At 43.5% G+C, this 14,672-nt stretch overlaps 1 protein-coding gene and 1 pseudogene across 1 annotated transcript in view; one reads left to right on the plus strand and one right to left on the minus strand.

Annotated features, from left to right (window-relative positions):
* Nucleotides 1-7,112: 7,112 nt before the first annotated feature.
* The window catches only part of SYT17 (synaptotagmin 17), a 190,953-nt gene continuing 183,393 nt past the window's right edge, over nt 7,113-14,672 (minus strand). Inside the window, exon 11 of the transcript XR_010411863.1 lies at nt 7,113-7,257. The gene's annotated coding sequence lies outside the window, so the exon portion shown is untranslated. The remainder of the gene's footprint in view (nt 7,258-14,672) is intronic.
* Nucleotides 7,365-8,656, plus strand: LOC123842491 (heterogeneous nuclear ribonucleoprotein A1-like; annotated as a pseudogene).

Genomic DNA, 14,672 nt, shown 5'->3' on the forward strand with positions numbered 1-14,672 from the left:
TTCCTCCAGCTTCATCCCTGCAGTTCACCTGGAGGTGGCTGCATCCCTCCACTGAAGGCCACAGTCCCTGCCCTACAGCTGTCTTCATCCAGCTACCTTTGCCAGGGCCTAAGGGTGATAGAGGCTCCTTGCTGTTACTAGCCCGGGGTTACCGTGTCTCCTTTGTTAGTTTATCAGAACTCTGCCAGGGACGCCTGGGTGGATCAGTCGGCTAGGTGTCTGCCTTCGGCTCAGGTCATGATCCCAGAGTCCTGGGATCGAGCCCCGCATGGGGCTCCCTGCTCAGCGGGAAGCCTGCTTCTCCCTCTCCCACTCCCCCTGCTTGTGTTCCCTCTCTCTCTCTCTCTCTCTCTCTCTGACAAATAAATAAATAAAATCTTAAAAAATACCTCTGCCCACCCCTCTGTCAACAGTTCCTTTACTAAATTTTCTTATTATTTCCTTGGTCGGTTTTACCAGCTGTTTCCCGAAAGCCCCTGGCTGAACAGTGAGGCAATCCAACGATTCACATCAGCATGAGCCACCACCACTCCTGGAGCTGAAAAGGCAAAAGCGGGTGCTGCCAGAGCCCACGGGGCCCTGGTCACACCTGAGAGAAGATGTGGGCCAGGTCTTTCCCCTGGGCGCTGGAGCCACGAAGGTGATTCTGAGGCAGAGACAGAGAAGATAAATGCCCTGGCTTCTGCCTTCCTCCTGCCCTCCAATCTCAGGCCAGTGACTGTTACTGGTTCAACGCAGCTGGGAGTCAGCTCACAGGAGAGCCTGGAAAATGCAGGCTTCGGGGATCAGGGTCTGTGCTACAGTGCAGGGCAGGTGAGGAGCGGGGAATGGCTCAGAGGCCCAGACTTAGCACAGGAAGGAGAGGTTGTACTCATAAATAAGCAAACTTCTGAAAGGCTATTCGGAAGGACTCTTGAGAACATGCATTCGAAAAATTTCACAGTGTTTTCCAGAAAACAAACAAACACTTAGACTTCATGAAAGGGGTCAGTAGATTAAAATATTAAGGGTCCCTCTGTTTAACTTTTAGACTATGTGGCAGAGTTCATTGACTAGGAAGACATTGATCTCTTTATCTGATACCAAAAGTAGAGGCAATTAAAAGAAAAGTAGATTAAGTTGGACTACTGCCAAATTAAGAACTTTTGCGCATCAAAGGACACTATCAAATAGAGAGGGAAAGGGAAACCCATAGAATGGGAGAGAATATTTGCAAATCATATATCTGAAAAAGGGTCAATATCCGGAATATATGAAGAACTCCTACATCTCAACAATGACAAAAGAACAAACAACTCAATTGAAAAAATAGGCAAAGGACTCGAATAGACATTTCTCCAAAGAAAATATAGAAATGGCTCATAAGCACATGCAAAGATGTTCATCATCACTAATCCTTAGAGAAGTTCAAAATAAAGCCACAGGAACACCTGGCTGGCTCAGCCAGTAGAGCATGCAACTCTTGATCTCAGGGTCATGAATTCCAGCCCCATGTTGGGTTTGGAGCCTATTTAAAACCAACCAACCAACCAACCAACCAACCAACCAACCAACAAACAAAAAACCCACACAGTAAGATAGCACTTTATACCCAGTAGGGTGGCAATTATAAGTAAACAACAAACAAACTGAAAATAACAAGTGTTGGTGAGGATATGGAGAAATCAGAACCCTTGCACATTGCTGGTGAGTGTATAAAATGGTGCAGTCACTATGGAAAACAGTACGGAAGTTCCTCAACAAATTAAGAAATAGAAGTATATGATTCAGCAATTCTACTGGGTATATACCCAAAGGAATGGAAAGCAGGGACTCACACAGATTATTTGTACACCCGCGTGCAGGGCAGCATTATTCACACTAGCCAAAATGTGGAAGCAACCCAAGTGTCCTTTGATGGACAAATGGATAAGCTAAATGTAGTATATACATACAGTGGAGTATTAATCAGACTTAAAAAGGAAGGAAAGAAAAATGAGACCAAGGAAGGAAATTCTGACATATGCTACAATATACATGAAACTTTTTTTTAAGATTTTATTTTTCAGTCATCTCTACACCCAACATGGGGCTCAAACTTACAAACCCTGAGATCCAGAGTCGCTTGATCTACCAACTGAGCCAGCCAGGCGCCCCTAGGTGGAACTTGAAGATATCATCCCAAGTGAGATAAGCCATACGCAAAAGGATGGATACTGTGTGACTCCACTTATATGAAGTACCTAGAGTACTCAAATTCATAGAAATAGAAAGTAGAATGGTGTGATCTCTAGGAAGGGTGGATAGGAAGGGAGAGTCAGGGAGTTAATATTTAGTAGGTGGATAGGAAGGGAGAGTCAGGGGGTTAATATTTAGTAGGTGGATAGGAAGGGAGAGTCAGGGAGTTAATATTTAGTAGGTGGATAGGAAGGGAGAGTCAGGGAGTTAATATTTAGTAGGTAGATTATTTAATGGGAGGATGAAAAGTTTCTGGAGGTGGATGGTGGGGATGGTAGCATGACAATGTGAATGTACTCAATGTCATAGGACTGCACACATAAATGATAAATTTTATGTTATGTATATTTTACCACAATTTTTAAAATGGTAAAAAGAGAGAGAAAGAAAGAACAAGTCATATGAACGAGTACTGTTCTCTATTTAATAACTTTGCCTTCCTAATATTAACAGCAAATGAAAATAACAATGTTTAACATTTTTTAAAAGATTTTTTATTTGTTTGAGAGAGAGAGAGAGAGAAAAGAGGGAGGAGCAGAGGAAGAGGGACAAGCAGACTCCCGGCCGAGCACGGAGCCGGATGCAGGGCTTGATCCCACAAAGCCAAGCTGAAATCAAGAATCGGATATTCAACTGACTGAACCATCAAGGTGCCTCAGCCATCTCTAACTTTTACTTTTAATTTTCTTACTTTTTAGTTTTTCCATCTTGCATAATAGAAACTTTATTTTATTGTATTTTACTTTAATTCCTGTGTAGTTAACATGCAGTGTTATATTAGTTCAGGTGTACAATATAGTGATTCAACAATACATTACTCAGTGCTCATCATGATAAATGTACTTCTTTATTCCCTTTACCTATTTCACCCGTCCCCCACGCACCTCCCCTCTGGTAAGCATTAGTATGTTCTCTATAGTTCAGAGTCTGGTTTTGGTTTTGGTTTTTGATTTGTCTCTTTGTTTGTTTGTTTTGTTTCTTAAATTCCACATATGAGTAAAATCATATGGTATTTGCCTTTCTCTGGCTGACTTATTTCGCTTAGCATTATACTCTTTAGATCCATCTGTGTTGTTGTAAATGGCAAGATTTCATTCTTTTTTATGGCTAAGTAATATTCCATTGTATATATTACTATATACTATATATATATATATATATATACACACACCACATCTTCTTTTCCAATCATCTATTGATGGGCACTTGGGCTGCTTCCATAACTCGGCTATTGTAAATAATGCTGCAATAAACATAGGGGTGCATATATCTTTTCGAATTAGTGTTTACATATTCTTTGGGAAAATATCCAGCAGTGGAATTACAGGATCATATGGTAATTCTATTGTTAAATTTTTTTTTTTTAAGATTTTATTTATTTATTTGAGAGAGAGAGAACACATGAGAGGGGATAGGGTCAGAGGACAAAGCAGACTCCCTGCCGAGCAGGGAGCCCGATGCGGGACTCGATCCCGGGACTCCAGGATCATGACCTGAGCCGAAGGCAGTCGCTTAACCAACTGAACCACCCAGGCGCCCTCTATTGTTAAATTTTTGAGGAAACTCCATACTGTTTTCCACAGTGGCTGCAACAATTTGCATTCCCACCAGCAGTGCACAAGGGTTCTTTTTTCTCCACATCCTTTCTTTTATTTTTTAAAATTAATTAGTAATTTAATTTTGAAAGTAATGAGTTAATAATTTTTCATATTTATACAGTTAAGTAAGCTCTACACCCAACGTGGGGCTCAAACTCATTACCCCAGGATCGAGAGTGAGCCAGCCAGGTGCCCCAATAGATTTTCTCATGTGTTATTTACAGAAATAGTTTTTAGATTAAAAATATTGCTAGCATCAGTCATGTCCATCAGAATAGAGTTTGGGAAAACTGTCAAAACCTAATTAACTGTATTCAAACTTTTTGAAAGAAAGAACATGTGAATAAGAGTGGTAGTTTAGAGGCACCTGGCTGGCTCAGTCCTTAAGAGTACGCAATGCTTAATCTCTAGGTCATGAGTTCAGGCACCGCACTGGGCCTAGAACATACTTAAAAAAAAAAAAAAGAGTGGTAGTTTAGATTGATATTATCTAATATGGTAGCCACTGGCCACTTGTGGCTATTGAGTACTTTGGAATGTGGCTGGTTTTCACTGAGACATGCTGTAAGTAAAATATGCACCAGCTTCCAAAGACTTTTATTACCTAAAAACAGAGTGTAAAATATCTCATTAATAATTTTTATGTTGATTATATGAAGTGATATTTTACCTACATTTGGTTATGTCAAATATACTATTAAAATTAATTTCACTTGTTTCTCTTTCCTTTTTTTTAAAGGTGGCTAGTAGAAAGTTTAAAATTATATATATAGCTCAAATTATGTTTCTATTGGACAGTGCTGTGCTAGATAAAGGATAAGTATGTATCCTTGGTTGAGCACTGTCTAAAGGATGCTGACACTGTATCTGGGCAACTCTGGAGATACAAGCTATCCCGTGGGCATTGGTTAGTTCATCACAGTCTCTGCTAAGAATTCTCTCCCCAGGTGTCCTCGCAAGACCTAAACTTTCTATCCTTCGAGGCCCAAATCAATTTTTTTTTTTTTTTTTTTGAGAGAGATCGAGCTTCGCATGATCAGGGTGAGGGGCAGAGGGAGAGGGAGAGAGAATCTTAAGCAGGCTCCATGCCCAGTGTGGAGCCCAACTCAGGGCTCCCTCTCATGACCTTCAGATTATGACCTGAGCTGAAATCAAGAGTCTGATACAGGGCGCCTGGGTGGTTCAGTTGGTTGAGCGTCTGCCTTCAGCTCGGGTCGTGATCTCGGGGTCCTGGGATCGAGCCCCACATGGGGCTCTCTGCTCAGCGGGGTGTCTGCTTCTCCCTCTCCCTCTGCCCCTACCCCCTGTTTGCATGCGCTATGGCTAAGAAGAAAAAAAAAAAGTCTGACACTTAACTGACTGAGCCACCCAGGCAACACCCTCCCCTCCCAACCCCCTGGGGAAATCAACTCTTACATACAATTTATCTTTACTCTAAGACCTGAAGGAAATCTCCCTTTTCTGACCTTATAGAATTATCTTAACCACTCATTTTGACATATAAATGCATTAAATCTTAATTCCCCAATCATATCAATGTGAGTAATTTTTTTAAAAAAAGATTTTATTTATTGGGGTGCCTGGGTGGCTCAGATGGTTAAGCGTCTGCCTTCGGCTCAGGTCCTGATCCCAGGGTCCTGGGATGGAGTCCCACATCGGGCTTCCTGCTCCTTGGGAACCTGCTTTTCCCTCTGCCTCTCTCTCCGTCTCTCATGAATAAATAAAAAATTTTTAAAAATCTTTAAAGATTTTATTTATTTATTTGACAGAGAGAGAGAAAGCACCAAGTGGAGGATGGCTGAGTTGTCAAACTCGGGGGGCAAGGGGGGAGGCAAGGGCAAGATCACCCAGAGCTTTGTGGGGCATCATAACAGGCCTGGGTTTTATTCCACCTGCAATGCAAAGTCTCTGGAGGATTGTGAGGAAGGGAGAAACATCATGTATGCTTTCAGATCACTCAGGCTTCCATTTATGGGTAGAAGTGGGAGAGGTAGAGACATTGGTTAGTAGGCTGTTGGAGTAGAGACAACAGTAGCTTGAACTGACCTATCGAGTACACGTGGTGGGAAGTGATCACACTTTACATATAATGTTATGGGATATTGGAGCCAAAGCACACAGGCTTACATGAGGGATAAGATGTGGGGTGTGATGTAAAAAAATTAAGATATTTCTCAATGTTTGACCTGAGCAACCAGTGTATGATGATACCATTTATTGGTAAAGGAAAGGCTTGGGAGGAGGCAAATTTGGGTGAAAAGTTCTGTTTTGACCATGTTAAATCCAAGATGTGTTTGAGATCTCCAAGGAGAGATGCAAGCTGGGAGCTGGATATATAAGAATGTGGCCTGACGCTGCAAATTCAAGAGTCATCAGCTTAAAGATGGTGCTTGAAGGGTAAGTGTGAAATCAGTGTTAGAAATAAGTATCTCAAGAAAAAGGAAAGTTATACATTTTCAAGTGCAATTAGACAAATTTAAAAAAACTCACGAATCATCCATCTTAAAGGCCCTTACACATCCCTAAAAGCCCCCTTCAAAATCACCAAGTATGCAACTCTTGCTCTTGGTATTCCAATTAAACCTGCCTTAGAATCTCAAGCACTACTCACAACAAGCAAAAAGCCTTGTATCATCATTGGTGAAAAAGACCTTCTCTGATGCATTTGCATCACATCAGTGCTGCTTTCTGGTTTTTAGAAAAATTACCATTGTGCAATATTTAGACCACCCTACAGTTTAGATGGGCTTTTCCAGATTTGCCTTGGGGAAGTAACCAGTTGATGCTGTCTCCGTGAGGAAACAAAGTATACCCTTTGGGAAAGCAACCTGCTGCTTACAAGTTAAGAAATGCCACTGCACCCCTAACTCCAAGAAGTTTATAATGTAATAATAACAGTAGTCGTGCTAGTTAGCACTATTTACTAAGCATCTACCACATGCCAGGCACTTTATAGACAGAATTCTAACCTTCACACAGTCTTGATGGACAGGTATTATTCTCCCCATTTTACAGATGAAAATATCAAGCCTCAGAAAGATTGTGCATCTGGCTAAAGAAGCAGGTCTGCCTTTCCTTAGACTTTTTCAACAAGCCTAATTATTCAGGAAGCCTTATTCTATATAGGTGCATTTCACTTAGCTCTCGCATTTGCTCGCCTAAAAGTAGAAACCCTGCCATTCTTTTTTTCTTTTCTTTCTTTCTTTCTTTTTCTTTTTTTTTTAATTGACCATGGTTTCCAGCTTATAATGGGTACTCAAATATATACTGAAAGAATAAACTAGAGACACAGATATGACTACCCAAAAAACAACAGATTCATTAAAGGGGTAGCATGGAATTCTAAGAGTCCTGGGATATCACTTAGTCTAGAGCTCATTGCCTTGCAGGACCGAGGTGATGGATGGCCTCAGGAGTGTTGTGAGTGAGTGGCTTTCAGATTCTGCAATAAAAACAAAACAAAACAGAGATACGTTCGTTAGATTACTCCTTTCTGCCCATGGATGCCGCCGAGTATGCATCATTAAAGTCTCCCTTCCCCCTGCCATCATGTCTAAGTCAGAGCCTCCCAAAGAGCCTGAACAGCTGTGGAAGCTCTTCATTGGAGGTTTGAGCTTTGAAACAACCGATGAGAGTCTGAGGAGCCATTTTGAGCAATGGGGAACGCTTACGGACTGTGTGGTAATGAGAGATCCAAACACCAAGCGCTCCAGAGGCTTTGGGTTTATCACGTATGCCACTGTAGAGGAGGTGGATGCAACCATGAATGCAAGGCCACACAAGGTGGATGGAAGAGTTGTGGAACCAAAGAGGGCTGTCTCAAGAGAAGATTCTCAAAGACTTGGGGCCCACTTAACTGTGAAAAAGATTTTTGTTGGTGGCATTAAAGAAGACACTGAAGAACATCATCTAAGAGATTATTTTGAACAGTATGGGAAAATTGAAGTGATCGAGATCCTGACTGATCTAGGCAGTGGCAAAAAGAGAGGTTTTGCTTTTGAACATTTGATGATCATGACTCTGTAGACAAGACTGTCGTTCAAAAATACCATACTGTGAATGGCCACAACTGTGAAGTAAGGAAAGCCCTATCTAAGCAAGAGATGGCTAATGCTTCATCCAGCCAAAGAGGTCGAAGTGGTTCTGGAAACTTTGGTAGTGGTTGTGGAGGTGGTCTTGGTGGGAATGACAACTTTGGTCGTGGAGGGAACTTCAGTGGTCGATGTGGCTTTGGTGGCAGTCGAGGTGGCGGTGGATATGGTGGCAGTTGGGATGGCTATAACGGATTTGGTAATGATGGAAGCAACTTTGGAGGTGGCGGAAGCTATAATGATTTTGGCAATTACAACAATCAATCCTCAAATTTTGGACCCATGAAAGGAGGAAATTTTGGAGGCAGAAGCTGTGGCCCCTATGGTGGTAGAGGCCAATACTTTGCCAAACCACGAAACCAAGGTGGCTATGGTGGTTCCAGCAGCAGCAGTAGCTACGGCAGCGGCAGAAGGTTCTAATCACTGCCAGGAAACAAAGCTTAGCAGGAGAGGAGAGCCAGAGAAGTGACAGGGAAGCTACAGGTTACAGCAGATTTGTGAACTCAGCCAAGCACAGTGGTGGCAGGGCCTAGCTGCTACAAAGAAGACATGTTTTAGATGATACTCATGTGTATGGGCAAAAAACTCGAGGACTGTATTTGTGACTAATTGTATAACAGGTTATTTTAGTTTCTGTTCTGTGGAAAGTGTAAAGCATTCCAACAAAGGGTTTTAATGTAGATTTTTTTTTTTTGCGCCCATGCTGTTGATTGCTAAATGTAATAGTCTGATCATGACGCTGAATAAATGTGTCTTTTTAAAAAACAAAACAAAACAAAAGAAACACAAAAGCGTGCCCGGGTGACTCGGTCGGTTAAGCATCTGCCTTTGGGTCAGGTCGTGATCCCAGGGTGCTGGGATGGAGCCCCACCTGGGGCTCCCTGCTTAGCGGGGAGCCTGCTTCTCCCTCTCCTGTTCCCCCTGTTTGTGCTCTCTCTCTCTGTGTCAAATAAATAAATCCTAAAAAAAACTACAAAAAACACCAAGTTATATTAGTTCTCAACATTCAAACATTGGGAAATTGCAAACAAAAATTCAGATTTTTTTTTCTTCTCTTGAAATCTGACAACTCTGGACCCACATTCCTACAGGTTAACAAGGAGAGAGGGGCTGAGTAGGGGGTGCTCTTAAGCCCGTTTAGATTTCCATCTAGGCTCCTGAAGGCATTTGAATTTGCAACCTCAACTGTCAAACTCCCTTGTTGTAGAAGCAAGAAAACTGAGGCCCTGTGTAGCATAGTGACTTGCTATAAGGGATCCAGGGACCTTCACTCCCAGCCTTTTCCCACACCCTGCTGCCCAGGATATGCGGCATCGTAAAGATGATATGCGGCATCTACAAAGATGAGTGTATAGCCACGTCTCATTTTCAAGATGAAGAGAAAGACTAAAGATGTAGATTGGGTTTATTTTTTAAAATCTTGTCAGTTAAAAAAATCACAAAGGTTCTATTGCCCTTGGTCACAAAGTTGGCCTTTCTTTTTTTTTTATGATTTTTAAGTAATCTCTACGCCCAAGATGGGGCTCGAACTCATGACCCAGAGATCAAGAGTGACATTCTCTCCCAACAGAGCCAACCAGGCACCCCAAAGTTGGCCTATTCTAATCTGGAACTCCTCTTCGCATTCTTTAAGGAAATAATAAATCCCGGTTAATATTTATTCCAGTTTGGAGCCGGCCTCGGTTTCACTTTCTAAATCATTCAGTAGTGATCTGGTGAGATGGTGAGAAAAGAATGAAACCAGACATTGGAGGGTGGGAGAGTAAGAACCAGTTGGTTTACAAGTGGGCCTCCAGGGAGTAGTTATTACATAATGTGGTGCCTAATAATCTGGCAAATAGCACACCTCCAGAACCATGTCCAAATGTTAATTAAAATGTTTCTTCCTGCCTACCTCATTCTGTAGGGCCCCCCTGAGGTGCTCATTGAATTTAATTCCTCTCCCCGTGCTGTTCTCCCTTCCCCCAGCCAGGGCATCCACTGATGGGGGAGGGGGGGAGGGAGTGCCACAGAGAACCGGAAAAACAAAAGCAAGAACCTCTGGACCCAATTCAGTAAATCATTGATCTGTAAGTCAGAAATACTTCAGATGTGTTTTTTGTACCCAAAGGTCAATGCTGGTCACATTTTTTTTTTTTAAGATTTTATTTATTTTTTTGAGAGAGAGAGTGTGCGCGCGCAAGTGAACATGAGCAAGGAGAAGGAGCAGAGAGAGAGAGAGAAAGAGGGAAAAGGAGAAGCAGACTCCCTGACGAGCAGGGAGTCAGACCCCAGGACCCTGAGATCATGACCTGAGCCAAAGGCAGATGCTTAACCGACTGAGCCCCCCAGAGCCCCCGGTGCTTGTCACATTTTAATGTGCTTTCCAGTCACTGGGGATCCTGTGAAAGTGCAGAGGGCTTTAGCAGGTCTGGGCTCGGGCCTGAGACTCTACATTTCTTTTCTTTTCTTTTCTTTTTTTTTAAAGATTTTGTTTATTTATTTATTTGACAGAGAGAGAGAAACAGCATGAGAGGGGATAGGGTCAGAGGGAGAAGCAGGCTCCCCGCTGAGCCGGGAGCCCGATGTGGGACTTGATCCCAGGACTCCGGGATCATGACCTGAGCTGAAGGCAGTCGCTTAACCAACTGAGCCACCCAGGCACCCTGAGACTCTACATTTCTAACCAGCTCCCAGGCCATGCTGAAGCTGCAGATCCAGGGAGCACGCTCTTGGGCCTCAAGGCCCTAGAGTAGACCACTGGTCCTCAGACTTGCCCACCTGAGTCACCCGGGGGATCTGGAAGAAGTACTGATGTCTGGGTCTCCCCCACCAGATCTTGATTTAATTTGTGTGGGTGAAGTCTGGGCATTAGAATTTTCCAACACTTCCCAGGAGCTTCTAGTACAATGCCCAGTTTGAGAAGCAATGCCCCAGGTGACAGCAGTGTGGTTTGCCAACTTTAGCATACCTCAGGGGCACCAGAAGGGTTTGTAAAGACACACACATGGCTAGGCCCCACCCTGCGGGGTTTTAGTTGGTCTGGGTGAGGCCTGAGAATTCCCACTTCTAACCAAGTGCTGCTGATTCCGCTGGTCTGGGGAATCACACTTGGAGGACCACTGCTGTGGGCCGGGAAAGAGAGAACACAGAGGCGAGTCCTGGGGAGGCACTGATCTTCACTTAAGCACTTAAGTCAGCATAGATTACCAGGACTTGGAAGCTATGTTGGCTGTCCTCGTCTTGCCACCTGGAAAGGACTGTACACAGCCACTGCATGAACCTGCTTTATGTCAGCGCTCCAACCTGTCCATGTCGTGTGGACAACCCCCTTTGTGATGGTTCAGGCCAGTTGTAGCCCCTCTAGAATAGAAGCTGGTGGCCTCCTCGTCCATCCCCAGAGAGGTGGTGCTGATGGTGAGGGTGAATGCCTGACGCTGGGCAAGCTAGGGATTTCCCACCAAGTCTGGATGGTGGTAGAACATCCAAACTTGCTTCGGTTAAAGTCCATGATTCCATTCCAGAGGTGCTTTCGCGGCCCTGCTTCTTAGGCAAAGTGGGGAAGAGCTCAGCTGTAACCACAAGGACATCGAGAAGTGGTAGAAGGAGTAAGAATTCTCTATGGGAACCAGATGGAAGAATGCTCAACATCCAGGGCCGTTCCCGAAAATACTGAGCTCCTTACTCCGAAGAGTTATTTTCCAAATCCATGCAGCGTTTCTGCCAGCTTTTATTTTATTTTATTTTTTAAGATTTTATTTATTTATTTAACAGAGAGAAAGACAGCTAGAGAGGGAACACAAGCAGGGGGAGTGGGAGAGGGAGAAGCAGGCTTCCCACCGAGCAGGAAGCCCGATGCGGGGCTCGATTCCAGGACCCCGGGGTCATGACCCGAGCCGAAGGCAAAAGCTTAACGACTGAGCCACCCAGGCACCCCTCTGCCAGCTTTTAATTCTTTTTTTTTTTGACATTAAAAAAAAGAAAGAAGCAGGACACCTGGGTGGCTCAGTCAGTTAAGCGTCTGCCTTCAGCTCAGGTCATGATCCCGGGGTCGTGGGATCCAGTCCCATATCGGGCTCCTTGCTCAGCGGGGAGCCTGCTTCTCCCTCTGCCTGCCGGTCTCCCTGCTTGTGCTCTCTCTCCCCCTCTCTCTCTGACGAATAAATAAATAAGATCTTAAAAGAAAGGAAGAAAGAAAGAACGCATGCTACAGCTAAGCGAGCATCAAGACAAAGCAGAGGTAAGGCCTAGCAGCTCTTTTTAAATATTCACTTTTATCTTCCCCAAAGAAAATTCCTTTACTTACGTATTTATTTTCTTTCAGGGACATTTTCATAATCAGTAGTTTGAGTTAAGTAGCATTTTTTAAGCTGAAAAAATCTGGCATATAACATTATGTAAATTTCAGGTGTACAACATGTTGATTTGATACATTTATGTATTGTCATTTGATGGCCACTGTACTGATAATTAGCACCTCTATTATATCACATGATTATTTCCTTTTAGTGGTTGGAATAATTAAGATCTAGTCTCTTTGTTGGGGCCTCTGGCTGGCTCAGTCAGTGGAGCAAGTGACTCTCGAACTCATTGTTATAAGTTCGAGCCCCACATTGGGTGTGGAGATTACTTAAAAATAAAATCTTAAGAAAAAGAGGGATCTAGTTTCTTCCCAAGTTTGATGATCGGGACGCAATATTGTGGTCTATATTCACTATACAATTACTATGCATTAGATCTCTAGGACTTATTTACTACCTGTTGCAAGTTTGTTTAATCCTTACAGAAAAATAACCCTGGAGATGTGGGAAGCTTGACATTTATTAAGCACCTACTAGGTCTCAGGGATTCCACAAACTTCTTTGCGTTCATTAGCTCATGTATTGTGGTAGAAAATTCTGCACTGGGATCACAACTGTCTGGAATTTTTTTTGGAAAAAATATTTTTTTAAGCAAAATAGTCTAGGGCGCCTGGGTGGCTCAGTTGGTTAAGCGACGGCCTTCGGCTCAGGTCATGATCCCGGAGTCCCGGGATCGAGTCCCGCATCGGGCTCCCTGCTTGGCGAGGAGCCTGCTTCTCCCTCTGACCCTCCTCCCCCTCATGCTCTCTGTCTCTCATTCTCTCTCTCGCAAATAAATAAAATCTTAAAAAAAAAAAATAGTCTATTCGGATAAAGCATTCTCACAGAGAAAATAATATAGACACTAAAGAAGCCTGTAGAGCTGTGAATGTATGTGGGCCATTAAGCCATAGAAACCTTCTAGACCTTGCATGGCGGCTATTAAAACTCCTACTGAGAGCTAGTGATTTAATTACACCGCTAACAAAGTTTTAGCTATTGCTTCTAATGGTTTTACCAGACCAATGGGGGATCCCGGCAGGGTTAGTGGGTAGTAAGGTTAATTTTTGCCTGCTGGCAGAGACTTTAAGTATTTTTGTTTTGGTTTGTTTTGACATACGTACACCATAAATTATATAGCAAAATAAAGCCACATATTAGGCAAGGGACCATCTTTTTTTTTTCATCCAAAATACTGTATCAAATAGTGGCCTTGAAAATAACTATGTTTGGGAGTACCTGACTGGCTCAATCGGTGGAGCATGTGACCCTTGATCTCAGGGTGGTGAGTTTGAGCTCCACAATGGGTATAGAGATTACTTAAAAAAAAAAAAAAAAAGACTATATTTGTCCATTTAGTAGGTATGTTTTGAACCTACTGTATGCCAGGCACTGGGTTTACAATGGTGAACAAAATAGACATAATCCCTGCCCTCAAAGAGCTTGATCCCAGGACCTTGACATCATGACCTGAGCCAAAACCAAAAGCCAGACTACTCAACCAACTGAGTCACCCAGGCGCCCCTCTCTTTGTATATATACAATATATACAACCCCAAGTCATACACATGAGAGAAGAATAACAGGAAGATAACTCATACTGGAAGTCCAGGGACAGTGACTTTAGCTGGGCCTTAGAGGATAAGAAAAAAAGAGCCAGGTGAGGAGTTGGGGGGAGGGGGGAGAACATTTCAGCTTGAAGTGAAATGTCCTTGAGGTGGGAAAGAGCTTGGGAACTTCTGGGAATTTAAAGAAGAGTGTGTAGGACAGACAGGGTCTTAGTCAGGATTCTCCAGGGAAAGAAAACCCACAGGAGAGAGAAAGAGAGAAAGAGAGAGGGAATTGGCTCCTGTGATCATGGAGGCTAAATCCCACAATCCTCTGGAAGCCCAGGAAGGCTGGTGGTGTAGTTTCAGTCCGAACCCGAAGGTCTGAGAACCAACGGAAGCAGTGGTTGTAAGTTCTGAGTCTGAAGGCTCATGACCCAGGAGTGCTGCTGGTGCAGGTGCCCATCCGGAGGCAGGAGGAGACAGGTGTGCCAGCATCCATATTCAGGCAGGGATGGAGAATTCCCTCTTCCTCAGGCTTTTTGTTCTATTCAGGTCTTCAATGGATTGGCTGAGGCCCACCCACATTGGGGAGGGCAATCTGCTTCACTCAGTCTACTGATCCAAATGCTAATCTCCTTCCAAAACACCTCCCGGATTCACCCAGAGCAATGTTCAACCAGGTGTCTGTCTGGACATCTCAGGGCCCAGCTCAAGATACCACATGAATTCACCATCACAGAAGGCGATGGCCAGAAGAGGCAAGAGAGGAACGCAGGGATGTGTGGTTTGTATTGGGTCAACTCGATTAAGTTGGAAATATGTTTCCTAGGATCCTCTTCCCTGTTCAGTTTGGTCAGAAGAGGCAAGAGCAGGTGCACCAGCATCCATGCCTGGAAG

This window comes from Mirounga angustirostris, unplaced genomic scaffold, assembly GCF_029215605.1.
Source record: "Mirounga angustirostris isolate CCGP_5_RB_7025 unplaced genomic scaffold, mMirAng1.0.hap1 SCAF_5, whole genome shotgun sequence".
NCBI classification, from domain to species: domain Eukaryota; kingdom Metazoa; phylum Chordata; class Mammalia; order Carnivora; family Phocidae; genus Mirounga; species Mirounga angustirostris.